Consider the following 13898-nt stretch of genomic DNA (forward strand, 5'->3'; position numbering starts at 1 on the left):
CAGGACACCCACTCCCCACAGGCAAACCCCCGAGCACCCCAAGCACTGCCGGGGCCATCAGAAAGGGAGCCTTGGTGAAATCCCAGTAATTCCCTTAGACCTGAATTCCCTTTCCCCAGCGCACACAGGGAAACAGCGGCTCTGGGCTGGGGGTTTTCCCTGCTCACACCCACCCCCCCGTCTGAGCTGGAATGCAGCTACACCATTTCACTGCCAAAGAATGCAAAAAAAAAAAACCCAAAAAAGAAACAGAGAGGCGAAGTTGCCTTTAATCTCCAGTTGCTGTCCAAGAAGGGGCTGCACGTGGTAAAGGATAAAGGCAGCTCCCAAGGCAGCGGGTTCTGCAGACCTTCGCTTTCAGAGAGACACAGCCTGGGGAATTACACAAATGGCCTTCCATTGCCCTCTTCGGTTCTTTTTATGGCAAAATGCTTTGCTTTTATCAATCCCTCCCCCTTCTGCAAGTCCCAGAGGCTGGGGCCGAACAAAAGGCAGATGCGCAAAGTGCGCCCTGCTCCCCTGAACGGGGAAAGTAAAAGCCCCTAAGAGCGCCCGATCTTTCTGCCTGGGTGAAGGAATTTGGCCTCGGCCAAAAAATAAAAAAGGGAGGGGGTGTTGGGGGAAGCGGGGGCTGCTCTTTTCAAGCCCCCGGAGGCGCCCAGCTGAACTGTGTCAGCCTGAACAGGCAGCAGGAGCACGGGGCTGCTGTTGGAGACACCAGCAGAAAGAGAAGCGGAGAGAAAATGATCCTGAGCAAGAACCTCGCAGGGAGAGGACCCTGCCCAAGGCATGGAAACCCGAGTTCCCAGGGGCTCAGGGGGGCAGGGAGCACCCACGGGGTCCCAGCAGCGACAGGAGTGACTCCTCTGCTCCCAGGGAAGGGGCCAGAGCCCAGCCCAGGGACCCCAGGGCAGGGTCACAACCACCAGAGCACTTCCAGGTGAGGTTCTTTCAGAATCAAACAAAATCTAGCTGTTGTAAATGAAATTAAGATTGATTTCAGGAGTGCCCACTTTAGACTGCTAATGCTCTTATTCATGTGATTTTTGATGGCAGACAATGAAGAATCTGTAATTGGCAGAGAAAGACATACAAACTGATGAGGAATCACCAACATTTTCCTGCCACCTTTCAATCTTAATATGTCACTGACTCACACTCAAAGACCTGAATAAAGATTAAATCTGTAATCATTTACTCAAAATCAGATGCTTGCACAGTAGGACTGAAGTACTGCCTACATGCTGATTCAGCTTGAAACAACTAAACCCACAGCGCTGGCTCTGGGTAACAACTGATGAGTTGTGTTTGCTGCCAGGAGGAATGTTTAGCCACTGGATTAAATCTGTACACAAGCCCTGAAGCCTCACTGGTACAAGTTCATATTCAACACATCAATCTATCGGGTAGACTCGGTCTGAATGGGAAATCTCCTCCACTGCCACTGCTGTTGTGCTGGACCATCACTCCTGGAAGCACCAGAAGTGCTGCCTGCAGTCCTCAGGAGCAGCCCTGGCTGCTGTCCCCAAGGATCTGTCTCCTGCCTGAAGCAAGGAGCAGCACCTGGCCTCTCACTGCAGCCTACCTCACCTGAAGGATTTGATAAACTCTGGGATATGTCTGCTTTAAGTTTTGGCCTCTGCATTTCACAAAGATAACCCGTGGTGACAGGTCAGCACATAACCCACACATGAACATCTGTCTGTGAACGGACCAGGGCCAGAGCACAGCTCTCAGAGGTGAGATGTCTGCTGCAAGGTGTGGAATTAGGTGAGCTTTAAGGTGCCTTCCAGCACAAACCACTCTGGGAGCCTGTGATTCCTCATCCGAGTGCAGCCTTTTGCACAGCTCCACTGCCCATTTACCTGTGAGCATCGTCCTGACACACACCCTTCACAGCAAAGCCTCGAGGGCAAGAATAAAACCACTTTTCATTGGAGAAAGGTGTCTGTGGTCCCAGGACAAGATGGAATGGGGCACGGCACGCAGGGGCAGAGTGGGGATGGCACTGGGCAGCATCCTGCTGGCACACCACGACCTGCTCCTCAAGTCAGCTTTCTAGAGAAAAGCCATGTTTTTCTATGCTTTATCTTGAAAGAGATTCTAAAGTGCTCCTCGTATTTACAAACATGAGATATTGAAAGTTTGCCGATGCGTGTGCAATTAATAAAACATCAGGTGCTGCCTCTCGCTTTAAACGTTTGTTTGTCTGGAAGCTGGAGAGCAGCTCATTTAAACAATGTATGTATTCTGGATAACATTTCCCTACAAATGTTCCCTCTTTCACTGTGATACCCTTTAAAAAGTGTAAAACATTCCATGCTAATAAGAATCAACAGGGGAAAAAAAAAATTCTTAGCACAAGTGCTTAAATAAATTATCATCTTTGTAACTCCGCCATAAATCCCCTGGTTGGGATATGATGATTTAGCACTTGCTGCTCTGGCACAAATCCAAATCCTTGGGTTCCTTATTGGATAAAATACTGCCTTTTCACCTTTGTGGCCCCCCTTCAGCTGCAGCCAGGGGTGACCCCAGTGTCCTGCAGTCCTTGGTGGAGTGGGCACAGGACAGCAGGGCCCTTCCTGCTGCGGGCAGGGCTGTGCCCAGGCAGGGGCAGGTGCCTCCTGCCAGCCCCCACAGCAAACACTTGCCTTCATTTTCTCCTCTGGGAACAAAGACTGGCTCCCAGAACAGGCCAACAAATCCCCTGGAATACAGAGGAGAAACCCCTAAATCCACAAGGAAGAAAACCAGGAAATTCCTCCCCAAAAACAACCACCAGATGCGTGAACAGGAGGGGTCACATATGAGCCAGGGCTTGCTCTTCCCTGTTCTTTCCTTATCTGGTTTACCAAGCTTCCAGGGACTCAGGAGAATCTCATATCAGGGGTTTGGTTCACTTCTCTCCCAGCTGGAATGACAAATGTCAATGTCTTTACAAACTGCACAACTAACTCCAGACCCTTTCAGCGTCCAGGCTGGACTTCCCAACAAACCTGGAAACATCAAATCAAGGAAACCTGCTCCATTGCTCCTGGGCATAACATCAGGTATTAGCAAACAAGCTGGAAGCTTGTGGGTACATAACATGCCAAAAAATGCCTGTTGAGGAAGAGATCCTGAATAAAACATGTTATTTCACCAAGACAGAGAATTAGCACGGCACCTTTTAGCCCAGCACCACGATCCTGAGCAAACTCCTCATCAAGAGCAATGTGCAAGTCACTGGAGCAGCACCACGGGGGACTCCAATGCAGCTCCAGGAGATCCTGCCTCATGTAATCATCTTCTGTCCATCACAACTCCACCAGCAGTAAGGGGTCCTTGCTCACCTCTCCCCGCCCTCAGACACCCCGAACTCCACCTGAACACAGTGCCCAAAAACCCACAGCCACACAGGAATCCAGAGCAGAGGCCACTGTGACCACACGGATGCCTTGGGTTGGCTTGCCCTCGGCGCAGCTGTGGTTTCTGCCCTGCAGACACTGATCTTCCTGGTGGGAAATGGGAGCCCTGCTCCCCTCTGGCCTTGGCCTTGGTGACGTGGCCCAAGGGCACAGGTGACAGCAGCGAGAGTCATCCCCAAAGCCGTGCTGAGAGGAGCAAAGGGGTTTGGTTCACTCCTCTCCCAGCTAGAATGTGTTCCTCAGAACACAAAACCAGTTACTCTGTGAGGGGGCAAGGCTGCCCAGGCTGCAGCAGCTGAAGGAGCCCCATGGGCAGGGGTCCAGGGGACGTGGCCAGGGCTCCATCCATCCCACAGGGACAGGCTCTGTGTCCCACGGCCTCTGCCAGCACTGCCCCGGGGTCAGAGGCTCACACCGCAGCCTTGAACCCTCCTGTCTGTCTCTCTGCTGTCTCCCTGCCATATTAATTACCATTTCCCCTGCCAGGGCCAGAAAACAACCTTCACTGCATTAGCGCTAATTAAGAAGAGTGACTTTCCTATCCTGGCTGCTTCAATCAGCCTCCTCTCCTGATCCAGAGCAGAAAGCAGCGCTGACAGTGAAAGCAGTGCTGAAAACAGAGGGCAAAGCCTCAGTCACACACTGAGCTGCCAAATGGGGACAACCAGCTCTGTCCTTCTGCGGGGACTGCACGGGGCAGGAGGGGAGGGAGAGAGAAGGGAATCGTGCCCTGGGACCTGGAGGTGTGTGCCTCAGGGACAGGGGACAGCACCCTGCTCTGGGAACATCTCCCAGCTGAAAGCACAACGGCCCAAATGAGCCAATTCACAACAAGCCTGTTGGCAGAGAGGAGTGTGCCTCTGCATCAGACCACAGACCCTCAGAGCCCGGCAGGACAGTTTGATGGAGCCAGGAGTATTTGCAAAGTACCAATTCTGAGCCTCTCAGTACGGGATCTGATTGCAGCTGCATTCAGACACTTTTTATCTCCTGGCATTTTCCTCCCTTAGCGTTCCTGGCTGCCCAGGACAGACCAGGGGCTGGTGTCCCCTCACCCTGACCCCAGCAGCAGTGGCTCCAGGGGATCTGGAGAGCAGACTGTGGCACCCACCCTGCCTCCTACTTCACAGTGAACCACAGCTCCTCCAAGACATGACATGTCCCTGCCCCAAGCACTTGTGAGATGTGACTGGAAAAGCTGGAGCCACCAGGAGCTTCAGCCATCTCTGAGCCTTTGGCCTCCGGTTTACAGTCCTCTGGGAACAGCAAATGTGTGCTGAGTGTGTGCCACTGTTTTAGTTTCTGCTGCTGACCAACTTCAGAATCAATAGAAGGCAAAAGTCCTGCTCCACACAGGAGGCAGGTTCAGAGACCTTAAGTGGTGGGAAGCCCCCAGGGCCCAGAGCCAGTACCCAGCACTGGATGAGGTGGATTTCTCCTAAATCACATTAAGTCATCCACAGAAACATTAAAGAGTTTCCTGACATTACAATTCTGTGTAAGCAGTTCGAGCTGTTGCCATAGGAACACTAACAAATATAGGGATGGGTGTAATTGTGAATAAAAGGGATGGGGCAAAGGGAGAAAATGGCCAATGCCAAGGACAAAGTTTGGGCTCTGTGCTGCTCATCTGAGTGCCAGGAGCTGCAGAGACGTGGGCAGGTGCTGTGTGGGGTGGGCTGGGGGCCTGTCCCAGCCCTGCACCACCACCACTGCCCCGGGCAGGGGGTGCAGAGAGCAGCCCCAGCCTCAGCCCACCATCCCCAGCCCACCAGCCCCAGCCCACCATCTCCAGCCCACCATCCCCAGCCCACCATCCCCAGCCTCAGCCCACCATCCCCAGCCCACCATCCCTAGCCCACCGTCCCCACCCCCAGCCCACCACCCCCAGCCCACCATCCCCATCCCCAGCCCACTATCCCCATCCCCAGCCCACCATCCCCAGCCCACCATCCCCAGCCCACCATCCCCAGCCCCTGCTGTGGCTCTGCTCCCTCGGGGAGAAGGTGGTGCTGGTTCAGTCCTGCCAGCCCTGGCCCTCCTTCCCCCTGCTTTACAAAAATAGAAAGAACACATGTTCCCATTAGTCACTTGCTAGAGGGAAGCTGGGGGGTATGTGCTGACAGTCACAAAGCTGAGCTCTAATTTGAATCCTATTTGCATATTCCAGGTATGCGAGGCGCAGCCGTGTTAAAAACGTGCGTGGGGACGCACAAAGCGAGGCAGCACGGTGACACTTGTCACTAGGGCAGCCTTTTCCCAGCGTGTTCCCTACCACGGGTGCCAGGGCCCCTCTGCCTGCTCTCAGGGAGGCTCCTCATTAAACTCTGCTTGCCACGAACGCTTTGTATTTGCAGGAGTGAGGACACGGCCACCCTCGTGGGAACACCACGCAGAGGGCTCTTCCCTTTGGAGAATGCCATTTGCCAGCCCCAACAAGCAGCAGCCATCCCAAGGCAACGTGAACACAATAAGTGCCTTTTGCTGCTGTTGACTAAGCTGAAATTCGTTATTTTCAGGCGTTGTGCGAGGACTAATGAGTGCCTGAGGCTCATGGCGCCGTCCCTCCTCACTGACAGCCTCTTGATCTCGAAAAGCTCGGCGATCTCTGGCTGGAGCACAGCCCCGGGCAGTTCAGAGGTTAAGTTTTGGGGATGCAACCAGCGTGTGAGCCAGGCAGGATGGAGCTGCACCAAGGTCATGGCAAAGCACTTCTGGGAGAGGAAGGAAACCGTGACTCCTACAGGTGTCTGTCCTTTATTCACCACCAATTCCCAGAGGTTGCACCAAGGGCAGGATGTCTCCCCAGTGCCTCACAGAGCCTCTGCCAACCCCAGCAAGACAAAGGTCAGTAGATGCCAACTCTCTTTATCCAGGGAAATAGTGCAGATTTTTAATCAGCATTTGTGGTTACCTGTTGGTCCACTATGAATCTGCAGCACAAGATACCAAAAACCAATCCTATCATCAACACCGGGGCATAAATAATGCACAAGGAGACACTTGCCTGACTGGAAAACCTCCTGACCTGGCAATATCTACTTGGAATTACCTTTCAACTGATGTTTTTTAGCAGAATTTATTAAAAAAAGTGTCTCTGCAAGCCATGATGGCTTTGGCTCTACTCTTTTTTTTTTTTTTTTGTAATTATTATTTTTAAGCCGTTTTCAACCATGACAAAGCCAGAAAAGTCTGTAACCACCAGCACACAAATCCCCAGTGGCAGGTAAGAAGCAGAACAGTTGGGAAGACCCTTCAAGAACTCAGACAAGTATATCTTTGTGCCTCTAACAGATCTCAGTGCTCTGAGACAAAGCTATGAATTCCTGGTGTGGAATCACAGCCCTGACAGCCAGAGATCAATTCACCTCTGAGGAACAGGAAAGGGACGTTTGCACTGGGAAAGCAGCTGATTAATTGTCACCCAGGTAAGGGAATGGGCCAGATGGACACAGGACCCTGCAGGCTGCAGCCTTCTCCCGTTCTCCCAGTAAGGAGGAGCTGGCTCCCATTGTGGCTTTGCCCTACACCCATCATCAAAGGTCCTGGCTGACATTTTCCCCTTGCTAAGGGTTTATTCCTGCCTGGGTTTCACTGAACACCACCTTCCCCTCCTGCCCAGTGACTGAGGGGGAGCTCTGAGCAGAGGTCTGGCCAGGCAGCGTTCCCAGTGTACTGATTACAACATATATAAAATAATACTTTGTACAAGTTCAGAGGGAATAATTAAACATTGCTCTCAGCTCTTGGCAGTGACTTTTACAACACCGGGTAATGAGTTATCACATTTTGACCTTTATGTCTAACTCACCTTGGCAACTTGCTGAAAAATCTTTGACCACTATATAATCAAAAATAAGAGAAAAAGGAAAAGGCAGGCACGGGTGCTGCTCCAGCAGATAAAGATCACAAACACCAGGTATCCATCCAGGAAGCCACCGAACTACTTCCTAGTGTTGGATTTAATAGCAAATTACCAAAGAGACACTCCACATTACTACAATCTGCACATCAAACCAGGCAGAAAGCAACCTGCAATTATACAATTAGATTGATACACAAGCTTCCCGCTCGTGTTTATTCCTGCTGCCAATCACGCTGCTTACTGGAAAACAAGGCTTGGAGCTTCCAGCCCGCCTCACACTTCCCTTGTGCGTTCTTACCCCAGCACATCTCCTTCTCTCCACACCCTGAGGAACCTGGCCCGAAGATCACACCTTGCCCAGGTGCCTTTGGGCTCTCCTGAGACCCCTCTTTGTGCACGGGGCACAATCTGCCCCAGCAGCAACTCACGGTATGCAATGGGAGAGCAGCAAAGACAAAGAAGTGTTTACTATGAGCTGATGAGGGCAGTTGATTAAAACCTAACAAAACCCTTGATTTCAAATGAAAATCATGAAATGAAAATCATTTCACTGCGCTGTGGCCTGACAGAAACCACGGAAGGGGAATGCAGCCAGGAGAAGCCTCTGTGTTTGGGCTTGGTCTCCTCATAATGCAGGACCTCCCAACGCCTGAACACTGACAACATCTCAGGTGCTTCAAAACGTCTGCTTGGTCCACTTCCAGTGCCCTGGTGACCCTCAGGTCCTGTGCTCATTCACCTTTCCCCCTTCAGCCCCAGCTGCTCCAGCAGTCAGACTTTGTGTCCCTGGAGCACGGCACCCATTCCAGGGGCTGCTGCTCCTTGGGGAGCTGTGACAGGTGGAGGTGCCCCTGGGGCTGCCCTGAGCTGTCTGTCCAGCACAGCCCTGACCTGTCCCCAGAGCTGGGGACCCCTGGGGCTGCCCTGAGCTGGGGGTTCCTCACCCAGCCTGGGGATACAGGGCTGTGGCAGTAGCTCAGGGCAGCAGCAGGTCCCCCAGCGGTGCCAGCACGGCTCCGAGGGCACAGGACAAATAAACTCTCTCACAATAATTATCTTTTCACAAATCCCTTTGTCTGAGTTGCGGTTCACTTTCCCAGCACGCTTCCCGCAGAAGAGACCTTCAATCCCCAAAAACTGAGGGACTGTCCCCAGGACCCCTGCAGCAGCTCACAGCTCCCAGTGACCCACAGACATCTCCCAGTGACCCACAGACGTCTCCCAGTGACCCACAGCCATCTCCCAGTGACCCACAGCCATCTCCCAGTGACCCACAGACGTCTCCCAGTGACCCACAGCCATCTCCCAGTGACCCACAGACATCTCCCAGTGACCCACAGACGTCTCCCAGTGACCCACAGCCATCTCCCAGTGACCCACAGACATCTCCCAGTGACCCACAGACGTCTCCCAGTGACCCACAGACATCTCCCAGTGACCCACAGACGTCTCCCAGTGACCCACAGACGTCTCCCCGCAACCCACAGACATCTCCCCGTGACCCACAGACGTCTCCCAGTGACCCACAGACATCTCCCCGTGACCCACAGACGTCTCCCAGTGACCCACAGCCATCTCCCAGTGACCCACAGACGTCTCCCAGTGACCCACAGCCATCTCCCAGTGACCCACAGACGTCTCCCAGTGACCCACAGCCATCTCCCAGTGACCCACAGCCGTCTCCCAGCGGCAGGAGATGACTCGGGTGTGGAGGCACAGCAGCTCAGGGACACGGAGTGGCACCTGCCAGGGCTCAAACACCGACAGGACACTCGGAGGGCCAGAGCCTGGGACTCAGCCGTGGCTGGGACATGCCGTGTGCCCTGGTGCCTGGTGTCCCGGTGCCCTGCGCTCCAGCGCTGCCCGGGGCACACCTCACCCCGAGGGTTGTGTCACTGGGCTGCAGGACCGGCTCCTGCCTCCTCACACAGCTCCAGGGGCAAATGGGCCATTTCCCTGCTCCTTTCCCCGGCAGCAATGCCTGCAGCCCTGCAGCAATCCCTGCAGCAATCCCTGCACACAGCTGGGCACACAGCCCTGCACACAGCCCTGCAGCAATCCCTGCAGCAATCCCTGCACACAGCCCTGCAGCAATCCCTGCAGCTGGGCACACAGCCCTGCACACAGCCCTGCAGCAATCCCTGCAGCAATCCCTGCAGCAATCCCTGCACACAGCCCTGCAGCAATCCCTGCAGCTGGGCACACAGCCCTGCAGCAATCCCTGCAGCAATCCCTGCAGCAATCCCTGCACACAGCCCTGCAGCAATCCCTGCACACACCCCTGCAGTAATCTAATCCCTGCAGTAATCCCTGCAGCCATCCCTGCAGCAATCCCTGCAGCAATCCCTGCACACAGCCCTGCAGTAATCCCTGCACACAGCCCTGCAGTAACCCCTGCAGCAACCCCTGCAGCAATCCCTGCAGCAACCCCTGCAGCACAGCACCATCTCCACATTCGGGGACACTCCGGCGCAGTCTGGGAGCCGCAGGAAACCTCTCCCCTCCGGGTCAGCGACACCTCCAGCTCCACCTGCAAACCCACCCGGGACCCCCGCGCCTGCTGTCGGCCAAACACAGCCAGGGCTAAAGGCAAAGAGCCCTGCAGACACCGGGCTGTGATGGCCCAGAGCCCAGGCTGCAGCCCAGGCCCACAGCTCTGCCTTCCAGCCCTGCTCCTGCCCTCTCTGGGCAGGGAAATCCTCTGCGGGAGCAGGCCTCCAGCAGCTGCAAACCGCTGCAGCAGACTGTGCATCCCCAGCACCATCCCAGGAGCGAGCGCTGACATCAGCGCGGACCCAGCCGTGCCGGGGAGCAACTGCGCGGCACGGAGAGCAAAGGTAGAAAATGGAGGACGCAGATTATAAAATTCAGTCACATTTTAAAATTTTCTGCTACAATAATTCGCTTTATGTAGAATTAATGTGGCTGATTGAACGTTTGTGCTGTAATTTACTTATAATTAACATTTTATGGTGAACAGATTTCACCATCTCCTTCATGCTGTGAACTCCAAGCCATAGGTCAAAAATAGAGATGAAACAGATAAGCACAAAATATTCTCACTGAAATATTAATGAGATTTTAATTTACTACTTTAAAAATACATCTTTCATCAATGCCTGTATATCAAATCATTATTTTAATTTTTTTTTCCACATTGTATTAAAAATACAATGAACTTAAGTAACTGGTTGAAAGACCCTGAAATATCTTTTGTGAAGAGACAGCTCGGGGGAACAAAAAGGTCCAAACACTGTGAGTTATCAGAAACCTCCCACGGGGGTTGGTGAGAGTCAACTCAACCTGAACACAGCCCCTTCACCCAGCCCAAAACAGAGGGTCCCCACTCTCAAAGCCTGTGCTCCAGCACAGGTCCTGCTCCTCCCACCAAGACCTTTAAAAGCATAATTCACACCAGGCTCGGCTCTTATGGACACCACCAGCCAAAGGAAGAACGCTCTGCGAAGGGAGATGGAGGAAAACCTGGATAAAATCTCCCACCCACTCTCCACGTGTGCCTGAAGCCTGCCCAGAGATGACAGACCACATCTGAATAAATTATTGAGTCATCTGCAATTCATCCCGTTTCCTCTATTCCAAAGCACTATCAGACAGGCAACAGAGGACATTCCCGGAACGCTCTGATGACAGAGAATGAAGATATGGGATGACAATGAAAAAGTCAGCAGAAAATCATAAGTCAATGGGACTATTTTATGCTCTTTACTTCCTAGCCTGCACCAGACCATTCAAACAGCTCATTGGAATTTCAAATGAAAAGCTGAATAATACAGGATTATAAATCTGTTACAAACAAACCTAAAACGCATCAAGAGGAATATACATGGAATTTTCCTTCTGAAACTGCTCAGGTTTTTCCTACAGGTTCGTTTGCTGGGAATCAGCAACTGTTTGTTTTGAGGGTAAAGCTGCCTTTCCTTATTTTTCTTTCTTTTTAATTTTTTTCTTGTTTAGATTGAAGGCCAGTGCCTGCCAGCCTCTTGATCCCTCCAGAGCCTGAAGAACAGAATCCAGACCCTTTCAGGTTTCTCTGTGCAGCCATGGGCTTGCTCTCTTTTTCCTTTCAAGGTATTTATGAGTAAAATATATTAAAATATTTACCTGTGGGAGAAATTTCAAGAGAAACCAGATGCTGAGCAGCATCCCAGCACAGAATGACTCCAAATAGGAAGTTCAATTCTCATCTGCAGAAAGCAGGACCCGGTGAAACAGCAACAGGATTTCAGAGAGCTCTGGAGCCCCCACCCTCCTGTGACATGGGGGAGAAACATGTTGGGCTCTTTCCAAAACTGTTCTGGGAGACCTGGGGACTGTTCACACAAATATCTCTGCTCATGATTAGAACTGCTCATTAGAAGTTCTTTAAAAAGAAAACAAAGCCTTAATGCTTCCTGTGCAGTAAACAGTTCAGAGCATTTGTAACAAACAATCACCAAAATCTGAGAGGGGTGAAAGCACCGCTTGTGGAAACGGCAAAGAAAAATCCCGAGTTACAAGGAAATACATATTACTGCATTAATTTTCACTGGGTTTTGTTATAAACCATTTTTCACTGTCAGAATGAGAAAAAGAAAAAAAAACCCTAAGCTGAACAACAGGGCAGGGGAAAGGCCCACAACAGAGCAGCCAAATACTGAACCACGACTGCCCAAATAAAACACACTATGACAATAAAACACACTATGACACTGCAGCAAATGACGCCCAGAGGTGCCAGAGGAGGCTGTGGGTGCCCAGAGGCTGCAGCAGCCCGTGCCCTGGGCCAGGACACTGCTGGGGAGAGTGGTGCAGGGTCCCCAGGACACTGCAGGACAACCCAGGGCTGGACAGGGAGCTGCCAAAGCCACGGGCTGCTTAAAAAACAAAATAAAATTGCAACGAGGTCAAAGTCTAGAGCCTTTGGATGCTCTCCCTGGTGCCGACAGCCCACCAAGCTACGTGGACTCTCTTTAAATGTTTAAATGTGAGGAGAGGCTACTCTGACAGAGGGTATCTCTGCGCTTTCCCATTCCCAGGATCTCTGTGATCATCTTCTAGCACACAACATTATTTTCAGAACATCAGCTGGGCTCCCACTCAAACATTGAGCCGAGCCTTGAGAGAGCGGCTCACAGGCATCTGCTTGAAGAAAACTGTAGTGCAAAATCTGAGCAAGACCCTCAAATGGTGAGCGCCTCAGAAGCCATTACTGACGTCTCAGAAACACCATTTCCACAAGTCCAGCCTCAGGAGAGCTCAGTCACGGCTCCTGGCAGAGGAGCAGCAGTGTCACCCCGTGTCCCCAAGCCCTGCCCGGAGGTGTCACACCAGCCTGCCGAGCCCCAAGGAAACAAATGAAACCAGACAAATTAACAAACACTTCAAAGGTAACACGGAAATCTCACCAGTTGCAGCACATGTCCACTCAGTTCCTTTTTTTTTTTTTTTTTCCTGAGTGCCTTTTCCTTAGTAAAAGCCATCAAAGATCATTGTGAACGAGTAATAATTTTTTTTCAGCAGCATCGAAGAATTAAAGCAAGAGAGAAAGGGAAGGCATGCAAGGGAGAAAAGGAGGGAGAGAAAGAGAGAGGTTAAGCTCAAAGGCAGAGAGAGCGAAATGGACCAGATTATACAAAATTAAAAAGCAAATACGCACAGACAATTTGTGCCGAGTGATTGCAAGCAATTACAGTCCGGCTTTTCTGGAGGGAAAATTGGGGAGGGGGGGGAAGGTTATTTCAGCTTAAAAGGAGACTTTATTCATTCCTGATCAGCTTCTCCTACTATTCTCTCTTTTATTCTCGGATATCAATTTTAAAAAAAATCACCCTTCAGATGTTACATGTCTAACCCTGGGAATCCCACCCCTGGGCAGAGAGGGAGGATTTCAGCTTCCCATCGGTTCTTTCTATAGCCCTGAAAAAGCAATTTGCTCATAAAGGATAAAAAAAAAAAAAAAAAAAAAAAAAAAAGGAAGGGGGGGGGGACAGAAAGAAAGAAAGAAAAGGAGGGCAAAAAAGGGAAACCACAACAAGGGCACGCGTTCCTCTTGGAGGAGAGCTTCAATTTTACTGTAATTGTCTGAAGAAGAGCTGCTTTGATCTGCAGAATTATTATGATGCTCCAAATGCTGGGCTGGACACGGGCAGAGCGAGGGCCAGAGCCCCTCTCCCGGGGCCTGGAGCCGATCTGGGGAGGGATGCAGGGATGAACTGGGGCACGGCAGGGCAGCAGGGCTCAGGGCAACCTCTGCTGGGGCCTCAGCCTCCTCAGCCCCTGGCCGAGCACTGGGAAGAGGCTCCCAGGCCTCTGTCAGAATTCCTGTGCTGCAGCAGCACCTGGTTGTGTTGGGAATCCCTCCGTTTCCCAATCCCAGCTGGGAACACCTCCCTGCCCCACGCCAGGCTGCTCCTGGGGGGACAGAGGGGGACCCAGGGCCACCACGGTGGGTACGAGCAGCCAAAGGGGTCAGTACCTCGGAAATTTCGGATCTTCTGTCATCAGCCAAGGCTGGCTGCCACGGGTCAGGATGTTTTCTGTGCCCCTGCCCGAGCCCTGAGCCCCGGGGCAGCTGCTCACAGCTGGGTGGGCACAGGGCTCTCTGTACCCTCGCCCTCCTCCAT

The sequence above is a fragment of the Sylvia atricapilla genome, chromosome 12 (assembly GCF_009819655.1).
Source record: "Sylvia atricapilla isolate bSylAtr1 chromosome 12, bSylAtr1.pri, whole genome shotgun sequence".
NCBI classification, from domain to species: Eukaryota; Metazoa; Chordata; class Aves; order Passeriformes; family Sylviidae; genus Sylvia; species Sylvia atricapilla.